This window comes from Daktulosphaira vitifoliae, unplaced genomic scaffold (genome assembly GCF_025091365.1).
Source record: "Daktulosphaira vitifoliae isolate Bord-2020 unplaced genomic scaffold, ASM2509136v1 Scaffold_1, whole genome shotgun sequence".
Lineage (NCBI taxonomy): Eukaryota > Metazoa > Arthropoda > Insecta > Hemiptera > Phylloxeridae > Daktulosphaira > Daktulosphaira vitifoliae.
In genome coordinates, this window is record NW_026099572.1 from 65622924 (window position 1) to 65637849 (window position 14926).

Here is a 14926-nt window from a genome sequence, read left to right on the forward strand (position 1 = left end):
TTTTTGTTTGAAAAAGGATTATGTACTTCTAAGAATATAATGTATAAATATACATTATGACATTTATATTACGACATAAGGATGAAAACTATTAAACAATTTTAAAATAAAGTATTATAAAAAAAAATTGAAATCAAGAATACATATAATTTTCCTTGTTTTCAGTCATTAGTTATTTAAAAACAAAATAAAAAAGAAGATTATCATCAAACAAAATATAGTTGAAGTATTTTATTTTATCTATCTATTTACTCATTTTACAAAAAATAGTCTACACTAATTTGGTAAAACATTTAAAATAATGGCGAAGTATCTTGTAACACGTACTTATACATACATCAAGTACCTATAAAATGTATTCAGTGTAATGTATAAGTGCACACTAAAAAATTTACATAAACAAATTTACAATGGGTAGTATTACAATGTATGTGTAAATTTAAGAAAATACATTACAGTGTTCCACACATACATACAATTAAATAAAGTGCACACAATCTAGTGAATATAACACATAGTTAATTTGTATGGGAATTTATGAAACGAAAAACCACTAATAAGTAATGTTTATTGTTTTCAATTAATTTTATTTTGCAATCAATTTTTGTAAAGAAATACTTTTAATAAAAACACTATAATTAATTATTATTATCTTTAGTTTTAATTGATGAACAATTGATGAGTGAATTCATAATTATTAATCATATATAATTTAACTCTAGTCATATTATAAAAAAATTGTGTAATTGTGTTTATGAACCTGAGCCTTGCCTATTAAAACTCTATTGAACCGTGTAATCGCAAAAAACTTTTTAAAAACTAATTTACTAATATAATGTTATATTTTTATAATGTTAAACTATATGATATTAATATTAAAAAATATTTTGAAAGGTAAACTATTCTAACACCCGGTTATCAATTTAAATTTCTTATAATGTTATATTCGAGTAGTATTCTATTTTAATAATATAATTATAATATATATATTTTTTATTTTTATAACATTATTTTAAAAAGTGCTATCTGGATCATTACCCAAATTAAAATTTTTATTATGCATTTATTAGTATTATAAGAATTTTAGATTCTTAATAACATCACTCTAGACAGTCCTCATATGATTCTTAAATATTGTCAGAATGTTACCAGAAAATTATAATCCTCATGGTCTGAGTATATATTGAGACATTTTTAAAATAATATTAAAGCTTAATATACAAAATACTAAAATAGTTTTTTAATAACAATAACACAATTTTAGATTCAACTAAGAACCTAGAAATATTTACAGAATTTTTTTTTTTTTTAATTGAATTTAAAGAGTTAAGCAAATAATTCTCTTCAGTTTAATTAAAATATTATGAGCTGAAAATTGTAAGAATATACGAATAATTTTCTAATATTTTTAATTTTCATTGAATTTATATTATTTTAAACCTTATATATTTCTACTTTTGTTGACACTTTAAGATTTCAAAATTATTTTTAGACTATTCTCATATCATGAAAATTATTTTAAATTGATAAAGTTTTAAATGTATTACATTTTTGGTATTATAAGAAATATTTTAGAATTATTAAATCTGAGTACATTAAAAATACAATGGTCTATAATATAGACTCTATATGTATTATACAAAAAAAAGTATAAAATTATTTGTTGTTTTTATTTTGTGCCTGTTCATCGACTGTATTAATTTCTTGTGTTAAATATTATTTAAACTGATAAAATATACACAACATAGTAGAATAATACATTAGTTTCAATCAAAACTCAAAATCTACGAAAGTTTAGTATTTTATGTAAAAAATATAATTTTTCCAAGTTTTTCTTGCATGCTTTATTGGTTTTACAGAACTATCTTTCTTTAATTTTAAATTAGACGTCATGAATATTTTTGATTTTCGATTATAGAAATCAAGAGAACATTTGGGAATTGAGCCATTTTAAGATTAATATTCTTTTTTATAATTTCTGTGACTATTCAAAAGTAAAATTAATTTTTTTCTCTTCTAAAATTTTCCTTGTTATAACCACCTTAAACTTAATTATTCTGAATTTATATTCTTATTTAAAGGTACTAGGAATTTAAATATTGAATAAGGAATTTTAATTGAGATACTGCTTGACTTCTCCTTTATAGACTCAATACAAAACGTTAATGTAAGGTACTAGTTAGCAAAAGGGTCACTGTTTCCAAGATATTGTATAAATTATTAGAAACGCCCGAGGATGCTTAAGTTGTGGGTGCCATTGATTTAGTAATAGTATGTGAACATTACATTAAAATCAGTAATATATACCTCAGTTTTCTGTATTGTTATTTTAAATAAAATTGATTAACCATAGTAGCCTACCTCATTCAACCATAAATTTTCAAAAGGCCATTCAATTGACTTTTGTTTACATGTAAAACAAATCAACTTTTAGGAATATACCTGTTATAATATGGAAAATAACATTTGTAGTAAAATAATTTACTATCGCACAAATAAATTCAATAGTTATCATTTTTCATTACTCCTAAATTTTAGTTTTTTAATAAAATATAAATATTAAGTTTTTTTGTATACCTAATAATATTATTAATGTAAAAGTTCAATAAATAATCATAATATCATTAAGATATTTAATAAAATGCATTATTTTCATTTTCAAGCTTTGATTTCTTCGAAACGAAAAACAAATATACGTCTGAAACAACCAAAAAGGTTCATGAGATTCTTTTTGTTTGTTTAAAAAGTTTGATGCCAAAGACCGTTGAAATCTGTGCGTCACCTTAGACTACGTTGTTAATGTTGAAGTTTTTGACCAACTTTACGGAATGCTCGTTTAGTTTCAAATGAAAAAAAGAAAGATAAACCCAAATGGCAATGTTTTCATCGATTTTCATCCCCTTTTTTCATTTTCCATTCTTTCTTTTTTAATCCTCTAAAAAGTTCCATCTTCGTCAGTCATCTGTATTATGTTCGAACAATGCGCCCGTTTTTTTTATGATAAGTTGAAGCGTATACGAATAACCTCACAAAAATTCTCTTAGTTTTCTTGATCGTAGAGTATTGAATCTATCCAATCTATCTATATTAAAAAAGTATTATGCTGGTTTTATAGAAATTATATGCAAATCTTTTATTGAGTACACAATTTAATTTGAATTTATATATATTTAACATACAACTCGCATTAAAATATAACTCGCATGAAAATTCTTAAAATTATTTAATAATTTTAATTTGAGAAGTCATTATAATTAAAATCTTATTATATGTATAGTTTAATATTAATTTTTATTAGTGATTTCTTAATAACATCAATGATAAAAAATTTTACTACTAAAAATTCGATGGATCATATTTTCTTAGTGTGTTAAAATATTTTTAGTTCAAATATGTTTCTCATATTTTCAAAAGAAATCAGCAATGGAATGATATCTACTGAATTCCATTGTGCTACATTACAAAGTTTGATGAATTTTATAAGATTCATACTTAAGAGATACAGCTGTTGCTCTCGTTCCATCCATTTATCTCTTTGGCAGTCATACATTTTTTCTCTACCTGTTATAATTTAATTTACACAAGATATATAGAGTATTCTTACTGAGCAACGAAAATACTTACAAAATGTATAGTTAGGGGAGAGTGGTCTACAATAAGACATCATCTACAATAAGACAAATTAAATAATTTAATAACGGATAAGAGGTAATAATTGATTTTTGGAAATCCTATTTATTTATTTACATCCACATGATAAACGTAAATTTATCAAGGTTTGGTAAAAATAAATCGATTTAATGAAAATTATTTATTCATGGCATTGTAATGTTTTTTATTTTATTTTTATCGTTAACATTATTTTCAAAGAGTTCATTTTTTTAAATTGTTACTTTTTGTTTGTCATTGGTAAGTTGTCTATATTATAATATAATATAAACTAAATACGTATTATGTATTTAGTTGATTTATCGGTAATTTAATGTTGGCATGATTAGTTATTAAACAATATATAAAACTCAAATGGGAACCATAAGAATCCTTTTGGATTTATAATGAAACATATCTTGTCGTAGACCATCTTAGAAATATTGTAAGTTAAAAGACTCTCTGTATACCACAGTTAATAATTAATATTTTTCAAGATAGAAAACATTTACAATTTTTTTATTTTTAAAATAGTATAACTTTCGTAGTTTTATAAATAGCCTTTCAATTTTTTTTTCTTCGAAACGTTTGTTATATTAATTTTTAAGACAAATGTACTTTTTAATTGTATGAAATTTTATTTGTTAGGATTTTATATTAGATTTTCTTGTGCGTAAAAATTAAAAAAATAATGACTATTAAAAGAATAAATGTAACATCGCTCAGTTATATAAAAATGTGTACCTGTATCATATTTTGGCGCTAACGACGCGTTTTTTTATATTTACTATATTTTTGTCGCTTACAGCATAACATTTAATTATTGATAACATGTTACAAAATTATATTATCACTGAATGAACAAAATATATTGAATCAACAGATTGTTGACTTCAGCACTATATAGCTAATGTCTCTTACTACAAATGTGTCGCATATAGCAAATGAATTTTTGACTAACGATATAACATTTTATTAGATTTGTTAGTTTGAAAATGTAAAATGGGCCGCTCGTATAAATGAAAAAGCAACAAGGTATTTTACATTATAATTAAAAAACAGTATTCCTATACCTAAAATTGAATCAATGTATAGGTATAAAGGTTTTATTTTATTATTTATTTTATATGCTACAATATTGCGACATAGGTATGTAGAATTATAATACATATATCTTGTTGTATACCATAAACAATCTACAGCAAAATAATTTTTTGTTTTAATTAATAAATAAGCTATTAAAAATGATATTTATGAAATATTTTACATGCATAAATATTATACATCTACTCCAGAAATATAATATAAAATAAATTTTTTGCCGTCATGACATAATCTAAAATAGTCTCATTTAAACAGTTATTGTCTCAAGGTGGGTTGGTGTATCTCTTCTATGTATTTTTAATTCGGATATTCTGTGATAATAAAATTGTTTATATAATACTATATAATATACTTATACTTTTTGGACGATTAAATAAAATATTTTTAGAACAACGTACAGGCACTTTGAAAATTACTGAATTTCTTTATTTATTTTTACTTTGAAAATAATAAAATACACAGTATCTATACCTTACTAAAGAATATCGTATTTTATATAAAGTTATTAATATTTTTATTTTATAAAAATGTAGGTTTCAAATCAATATGGCAAAAAGAAATAATAAGGATGGAAATAAATATAACTCGTGAATTTTCAAACTACATTTTTCAAAAATATAATTTGAAAGGAATTCCTATTAATATTATATATGATATACATTAAGAAACAAAAACTTAAGTTGTAATAATTATTAATTTATTTTATTTATATTCTAATCAACCGTTATTCGAATGAATCAAAACTTGTGTGTATAATTTAAGAAGTTTAACTTGTTATTAGTCTGTATTTCTTATAATTATATTTGATTCGGTTTATTCACTTGGTATAGAAAATATTAACAACTGTTATTACCCTCCTTTCATTTATCATGAGAAATAAATTTGAAACATTATAATAGTTATAGGGCTTCGTCATTATTTATGGGCAACATGTAGATTTGTCAAAAGGTCACTAAAAATGTGTACGCCCAGAAATAGGAGAGCATCTGTTATACAAGCAATGCAGAAAAGTTTGAATATAAATTAGGGTGGATGTTACCGGACGGCATTAAAATAACGTCTTTGAGCCACATCCCACTCCCTGCTACCTTTTGCACTTTGACTATACTGCAGACCCAACGGGTGACACTTGTAGTAATCCCTACACATACCGCCTAACTCAGCTCAACCACTACTACTATAATGACGGCCATGTACGGGATATGCCTCTCTTTATATTTTCCTTTTACTTTTGTTATTAAAATTCACAATCATATATCTCCCAGACCTATTTGATCTTTCGTTTGTCTATCTACAAACCCTCTAATTTGACACGTACATATTCGTTGACAGATATATATATATATATATATATATAAGTATATATTCAGAAATGCTATGACAAAAACATTTACATAAATCAGATTTGCTTTAATGTCACCGGCCAATTTTGACTAGAATTCGATTTAATTTTCAGCCACATACAACTATGTTGCCTGCGCACGTTTAACAAAATATGTAAAGTAATAATATCCTAAGGATCCCCATAAATCGGCGACAGATATAATATTATTAAAATTCACGCAGATTAATTATTTGTATATACAATAATATACTGTCAACAGTGTATGTCACTATACTAGGGCAGTATAGTTACAACCACGAGCCTGCAACTGTCAATCTGAAGATGGACTCTGCTACGAAACCGAAACATCAGATCATAACTGAAATCGTGGGTACATCCGTAAGCCTTTCAAGCAATACGACAATTCACAAAAGCTTCAACACATTCAAATTGATTTTTTATTGTATTGCTTGTTTCATGTTTGCATTGAAAATTTCTGTTTTAGTTTTATTTAACTAGATGATTTAGACTTCAATTGAGAATTTTTCCACTAATTTGATTCTGTTTATTATTTTTAAGAATTTTATGGAAACTATACAAATATACTTCTTATATTTATTAGACTTTAAAAAATGGTAAATATTTTTACAGAAAATTTAATAACAATCCAAAACAAATTGCTCAGAAATATGTTGATGATTCCTTTATAATTGTTTTCAGTTCCATTTATATACGAGTCCATTATGTGTTCCAATGAATATAGAATGGTAATGTATTTGAGATGTGGAATTTTAATATTTGAGCATTAAGTTATATAAGGTTCTATCATCACTTTAAATATTGTCATTTTCGTAGAAAATTTTTAGGCATCTTCAAAACAAAATTTTATTAACGACAAAAATGGCCTCAAATTCATAGTAAAAATATCTGTAGTAAAATGTTATATATAATTTTATAATATATTCATTACAAAAATATATATAAAAGCTTTTCAGTAATCATATTTTTCTACTAAACCTTTTTTCTATCTAAATTTGAAATAAAAATAATATTTAAAAAAATATTATACATTTCTATTTTAGTAAGTCAATTTCTGAACATTAATTTATTTATTTAAACATTTGAAATGTTGTATTAAGTCGAAGTATTTTGGTAACTTCTAGATAAACTGCTCTTATTTATCTCTTGTATCAAATGTTGTGCATTGTCGTTAAGATTCCTGCGTAATCACCTTTTTGAGGGTAAAAACTAACCTCAGCTAATGTAGTTCCCGATTAACAACTAATCAATAATTCTTTATTAATTTGTACTTTAAATCTTTATAGTAATTTTTTTATATTTCTATTTAATTAAGCAACACATTATTTTTGTATTCTTAAAATATGTTCTAATATCACATTAAAATAAAACAGATTGTGTATACATGATGAATTAAAACTGAAAGATAATCACCTAAGATTTTACTTATGAAGTACTTACATTTGATAACTGTATAAAATTTCTCACGTGAGCTTTTGTTTACAAATTACATTACACTGTATAAACTATTTCTAAGACTAACATTATTACAATGTGAATTTGTTCATACATTGATGTTTAATTATTATTATGCTCTACTGAATACGTTCTGCTACATTAACCAAAGCTTAAAAACTTGTTTCTAAAAAAAGGACTTTTGGCCACTTGATTTTAAGGCTATTCATTATTACATTCACAAGCCTTTGGTAACAGCTACTTAAAAAACACTTTCAGGTTCTTTCACACTTTACTCCAATGAATGAAACGTTTCTAATTATTCTCACAAAATATTTAAAAGCTTTTAACTGTTCTTTGAAAGTAGAAATATATATATTATATATACAGAGTGTTCAAAAAGTAGGAAACAGGTTAAATGTTACAAACAACGAGAACAATAAAAACCCTTTCCTTACTTACTGAACACCCTATATATATTGTGGAGTAGTCCACAATTATTTGACAAATCTTGTAACTTTTGAATTACTAAATAGTTTGTGTTATTTTACTTGAAAACTATAAAAGTATCGTCAGATATAATATTTTTTTTATTTATTGAAGAAAATATTTTTTTTTAATTTGTGAAAAATGTAAAATGAAAGTCAAGAAATCCATTTTCATAATAGATTTTGAGAAAAATTTGGTAAACAAAAATAATTAGATGTAATTTTTCTATTGTTTTAATTTTCCAATTTTGCAATGAGCAATAAATCGGCTATATTTCTATATATTTTTTAGAAAATTGTATTTTCAGTGCGCAAATGCAAGGCATCTAAGAAAATGTGTGGTTCAAAATACTTGAATGTATACAATTATTAATATTATTGTATTTATCTTTAACATACTCTTTGAATAGCTATACTTGTGTTAGAATGGACGAAAAAACCTATATAGCTTAGCGCAACAGAATCGAACGCCGGTACCTCTACAACTAGGCACGACATGTTTCAGACTCAGATGAGTAGATTACCTAATCATATTAAACAATTTATAGGTTCATTTTGTAATCAAACAATAAAAAAATTGAAAATAATACTCAAAAAATATTTTTAAAAACTTAATAAAACTTTATTATTTATTATTCATTTTTCAATCGGATAAATGAATCACTAAAAAAACCGCCATGTTTACTAATATCTACCTGACATTGTATACATTTACTATCATTGTGTACAATGCCAAATTTCTACCGTAACATATACAGAGTGTCAAAAAGAAGAAAATAGGCCAATAGTTATAAACAATGAGAACAATAGAAACTCGTTTTCTTGCTTACTGAACATTGACTTTACATAGAAACATAAAAATATATCAACTAAATAGAGACTTACAAGTATAACATATATAGTCCTGCATTTTAGAATCAACCGAATTTTCATAGAATATTAAAGTAAAATTATAATGAAAAAATTACTGTTAGGAAATTTTATCATAATTAATTGTATAAATCCAAAAAGTTCATATAATAAATTGCAAAGGGCTGTCTAAAATTAAATGTTTACTTCAAAAAAAAATAATAATAATAACAACAAATAAACGAATTTGCTTGTGAATAATTGAAAAATACATATTTAAACCAAAAAATAACATTTTTTTTTATATTTTTCTCTATTTGATCATTGGTGACATTGTTTTTCATTAACGTTATTTTATTTTTTAAAGTAGATGAATGATCAAAAATGTCTAAAATAACCACAAAAATGTAGTTATTACGTTTTGTATATCAAATTTGTACCTTTCGTACTGACACGAACAGATTACAGTACGTAGGAGTACTTTTTTACCACTTTCCGGTGGCGTATCTAAAGAAATATCACCAGCCAGATGCATAATTTTCTTGTTATGTCTCATCTACTTACTAGTATACTTACAGTCTTAAATCATCTGGTGATTTATGTGTGCAGCTCTATAGTGATTCTTTTAAATTGATCAAGTATATAAATTGTATCTTTAATCCAACAATGAACATTATTTACGGTAACTTAAGTAAAAAAAATCTATTAGTGTTGTAGCCGAGAAAAAAAATACACTTATTTAACAATAAAAAAATAAAGCAGTAGTATTTTTTAATAAATCTTGGACACCGGTAAAATTCAATCATCATTTCGTTTACGGAAAATTGCAGCTTACATTTAACTTAAATTTTGTATACAAACAGCTTTATTTTAAGATTAATTAAAAGAATCTCCCTTCTATAAATGATTATTATTAAAATTTTAAAGTGCTTTTCTAAAAAAATCCATTAAATTGTCTTAAGCTGTCTTTCTCTGGTATCAAAGAAGCATTATATAATATTGTTATTATTTGTGACATTATAAATATTTATATTATTACAATATCTTTTTTAATTTTCATCTGTGATTCAGTATTTTTGTACATAGACAAAGAATATTATTAAATCATTATTTTTTCAAAGAAAATGGAAAATCCTTCAAAAGGAAATTAAATTGTTACTTCATTTCTTCATAGCAAATACAATTTTACAAACAGTCACCCAACACATGAATAATGTAAAAGTTACTTATATAGAGTGAATTTGTTTTACAAATTTAACTTTATAAATTGTTTACAACTTTGGTTTATATAAGTTATAACGCAGATGAGTTTTTTCTATTACACACTTTTCGTCATGTATATCATTACCATTACATTAAATATGTAAACGATTTTATGAGCTTGGAATGTTAGTACATGACATTGTATATAAAGCATAGCTGACACCGGAAGGCTTTCGCAGCAAACGAAAAACCGGAAATTAATCTCATCCGTTAATTAAACACCCTAATTGAATATTCGCCTTGACTCAAAACGAGTAAAACTAATTAAATAAAATTCGTCTTTTTACATTATTGCAAAAGCGCAAAACCGTGACGCTATGTCATTTAATTACATAAAATATTCATTGGTGCCAATTTAGCGTTAACTAAGCTGAGGCAGTTCAAACAAGTATTGTACCATCTTCATGTAGACATTCTCTTTAAACGCATACATAGTGAGATGGACTTGACGACGGGAGAAAATAATAAAACAGATTGAGACCTGATATATTTTTCTCGCGTATCAAAAATGCCGGTTCTGTTCAAAGCTGTCAACCATTTAATGTATCTGTAATGCAAACGAATAACTATCAGAATGTTGTGTGAAACAAAACCTAAATTAGACCTATTGCGTATTGTACATTAATAATGATTTGCACAGATTTGCGGTATGTTTGCAATGCGTAGTGTATACAATAAATCATAAATCGAGAACACACATTAATGTATAATCTCAAATTAACATCGACTCTGACAGAGTGACGAAATATGTATATGCTAATTAACATTACAGTAGATATACGTAATTAATGATGTTTTTTAGTGGCTTTTGGGACAATTCGAAAGTACTGTTGAATGAATTTTTATAGGTATCGTAAAGGATGGAAATTATATACGATCAAATGGAAACTGACTTAACGGTAAAACTTTTTGTGTGTAGAACAATAAGTCGGAAAGTTTACCCAAAACTATCGGAGTGTACATATTTTCCTTAGAAAATCATCTCCACTTATCCTCACACAGGTTGACATGATAAAAATACATTCTCTTATCGCGAATATATTTATCTTGTGTAGAAAAGGCTTTCATTGTGTTAAATTCGATTTAACTTCTAACAAACCGCAACTTTCGCATATTGGTTCACTGGAAAATCCGTGAAATCGTTGAAACAGTCGACGTTCTGTTAACAATATACAAATTATCGACAAATACAACGATATGACGTTACCACAATAGATGGACTAGTGTGTGCATACATTGTAATGAGTGCTTAGAATGACTCGTATGCTCTTCATGCAACAACGCCTGTCTATTGATCGACCACCACTGCTGCCGTTTTTACCACCGCTGTCGTATCCGAGTCGCACCCGCAAAATAATACATCATCACCTGAAAGCGCCGATTTGGAATAGCAGCTAAACTGCGATAAAACATGGCCAGTTGCAATCTCACGGCTCCGAACGGTCCAAAATCGTGTCGTAAACGTGTAATTACAATCGAGCCGTTTAGTGGAAAAATGTGCAGTTATTGTCCATCGCAATACCAAACGGCTGAAAACGATTTTCGACGGACTTGCATTTAAAAAAATATACAATATGCGCGCAGACAACGATGCGTACTACTGTCTAGTTGTTGAAACTCGTATAGAGTAATCTTCCATTGGCACATTACGCGTTTTCACCAAGATATAAACGGTACACTTTACGATGCATTTTGTACAATACGTCTATACCAAAGCTGGCATAAAGTTTTATACGGTATTGTTTTCCATGTCTCCGGTCCAATGATCGCCATAAAGCGGTCTTGGTTGTATAAACTCCCGGCGGAAAAATTCCACATCGAGCAGACTCTGCGAGCTATAAATTTGATTGCCAGTCACTTCGCCCGTATTCTAGGTAATTCGATTTTGGTTTGTTATTGCTATGATACAAAAATAATGTCGTTATTCGCAGACACAATATTAACCGACTCATTCAATTTGCTGCTTTCGTATAGGTGTACCCTGTTGTTGTCTAGGTACGAATAAAAACAGTTCATATATTTGTAATCACGTTTCCAGTGTATTATACTACGAGGCAATTTCAAAATACTAGTTATCTTTACAGTGTTCCTATAACGGCAACAGACTCGTTTTCTCGACAAGATTATCTCGTGAGAATTTTAATTTCCATCGACTTGTTAACGTATTGCCGTAAAATGTTTTATCCTGAAGCATATCCGAGTTTAAAAACCTTTCTTGAAAAAAAATACAGTTTAGCCTGTAGTAAAATAATGAAGTCTCAGAAATATTAACGAACATAATTCGTCAATGAGACATTTTGCTATTAAAAAAAAAACTGTTTTTCTTTATAGCTGTTCCGAACAGTGACAAAGGCATTTAACGTTAAGTATAACTCATTTATATATTTTACGCTATTCCTAAGGAAAATTGAAATGAAAATAATGGTTTCGAATTTCATTTTGTTTATCGATGCGATTATTTTGCACATTCTATTTCTGGCAAATACTATAAATAATCAATAACACAAAACTGTCGAATATCGTACTGTTTATTTATAGTAAAATATATTTATGTATGATAGGTATGCATCAATTTTTATTTAATTTTTTTCATTGACCAGCATTTGTTCTATCAGAAATTAACAACAGATCCAATGCAGTCCGGAACGTTCTTCAGTACTTAAAAATTAGTACTGGAGGTTTTACGTGGCTACTCCGTCTGCAATGATAGCCAAGAACTGAATACTTCATCCGTCGTCAATACTAGTACTTTAGAGAAATTTCTGTTTGGCATATTTTTTTACCATTTATTTCAAGTCGCGGTTATTTATTAATGTGTACGATTACTGCGTGTGTTTGACTAATAATTATCAGTTACGTTTATTTTCATAATTTAAATAGAATACATTTCATTTAATAATATATTGGTTTATCGTATATTTTAATTAATACATTTTTAGAGTAATTAATTGAAATTCCAGATTAATAGCCTTTTGTTAAAAATAAGGTGTCGTTGCCGATTACGCACTAAACGACAAACGGTTTGCATAATAATGGAGCAAACGTGTTGGTACTGCAATTAGTGATTACTTCTCTCCACAATAACACATTACACATAACTCTGATTCAAGTTTACTCCAACTCAACAATGTTTGATCAAGTCGTGATTACCTAACGCACACAAAGTTCCAGTGAATTGCAAATGAAATTGGCAGCCCTTAGTAGATGCCTATAGGGAATTTTCTGCTTTCGGTAGTTTTTGTATGAATAAAATATTTTGTTTATTTGAAGCAATATTTAAAATGTCGAAGTAAACCACAGAATTCAAGATGGTATGTGAATACTGCTCAGAATGAAATAACGCAAAATACATACACAATTTTAAATGATACAATTACATTGTCAATATCATTGGGAATATCTTTACTTTTCATCATTGTAAGATACGCAAACAGTTCATTTTCAATTTTCAACTCTTACTTGGTTATCGGTTCAAAGAAGAACCGTTTCAATACCGCGATACGGCCGTATAATAATAATAGTCCTTCGTTTCATTACTTTTAAATGAATATTTTATTTTATATATAGTAACATTTTAAGTTTTTTAAATATTAATTATTTAATGGACAGAAGAAAAAAATCATTTATGTAATTAATACTTGATGAACAACAAAATAGACTACCCATTTATTCTAAATTTAATTTATTTTAAAATAAATTAGTATAATGTTGTGATTTATACAAATTTTATATACCACTTTTTCTCATATATGTGTTATTCGCCTGTTAATAAATGTTAAATAACAGTAATAATAGTATAGATAATATTATATTTTTAAAGTTTTTATTTTAGATACATTTGTGTTATTTTGTTATATAAATTATGTATAATTTCATTTTCTTCGAAATTTGTATTCTTTAAATTATTTAATTTTTTTTAGCTTCGATGCGAAGCTGAGAAGGTATTGGTTTTTTTAAGATGTGTTTATTATTTTTTTTTTTTATTACTTCTTTTTTTTTCTGTTACCACTATTTCTCAGCTCTCACCGAACCGATTTCTTTCAATGATACGTCAAAAGATCACAAATCGTATCTAGTCGAAAACATTACCCACAAAAATTGAAAAAAATCCCCTCGTTCCCCGTAAATGGGGGAAACCTCCAAAAAAATTACAAATTTAAAAATCGCTAATTTTCAAAAATGTTTCAATTTTTTTTACTTAAAATTGCTATAACTTTTTTAAAAATAATCGAATCAATATAAATTTTTTTATATAGATGCATGATATCATTACCTTTCATTTGGTATATTTTTTTTTATATGTGACCCTTTAATTGCCCACAGGGGGGGATTTAAAATGACCACTTTTTCACAAAAAATTAATTTTTTATTAATAATGAACTAGCAGATCATGTAGCTTTTGGAATAATCCACCAATTTTTTAAAATTAAACACTATCTAAAGATTTGCATCGAAGCTTTTTTTTTTATAGTGATTTTAATCACTGTCAGATATCATTATACTTGATCCATCTATGCCACGTCACCACTGTGCCGCGACTCCCCTGTGCTAGATTTTTTTTTATTGTAATTGGACTATTATATATCAATGATATTATTTATATATAAATAAATTATCATTGGCAATTATGCTTGCTATAGTAAGTAACAGATATGATAACAAAAATTGTCAATAATACTTGTTTATAGGGCATCATAATGAAATGATGACTTCCATATTCTAAACTAAAAATTATTAAAAGAAATTAGTTATAAATCGCTGAAGTTTAACAGACAAT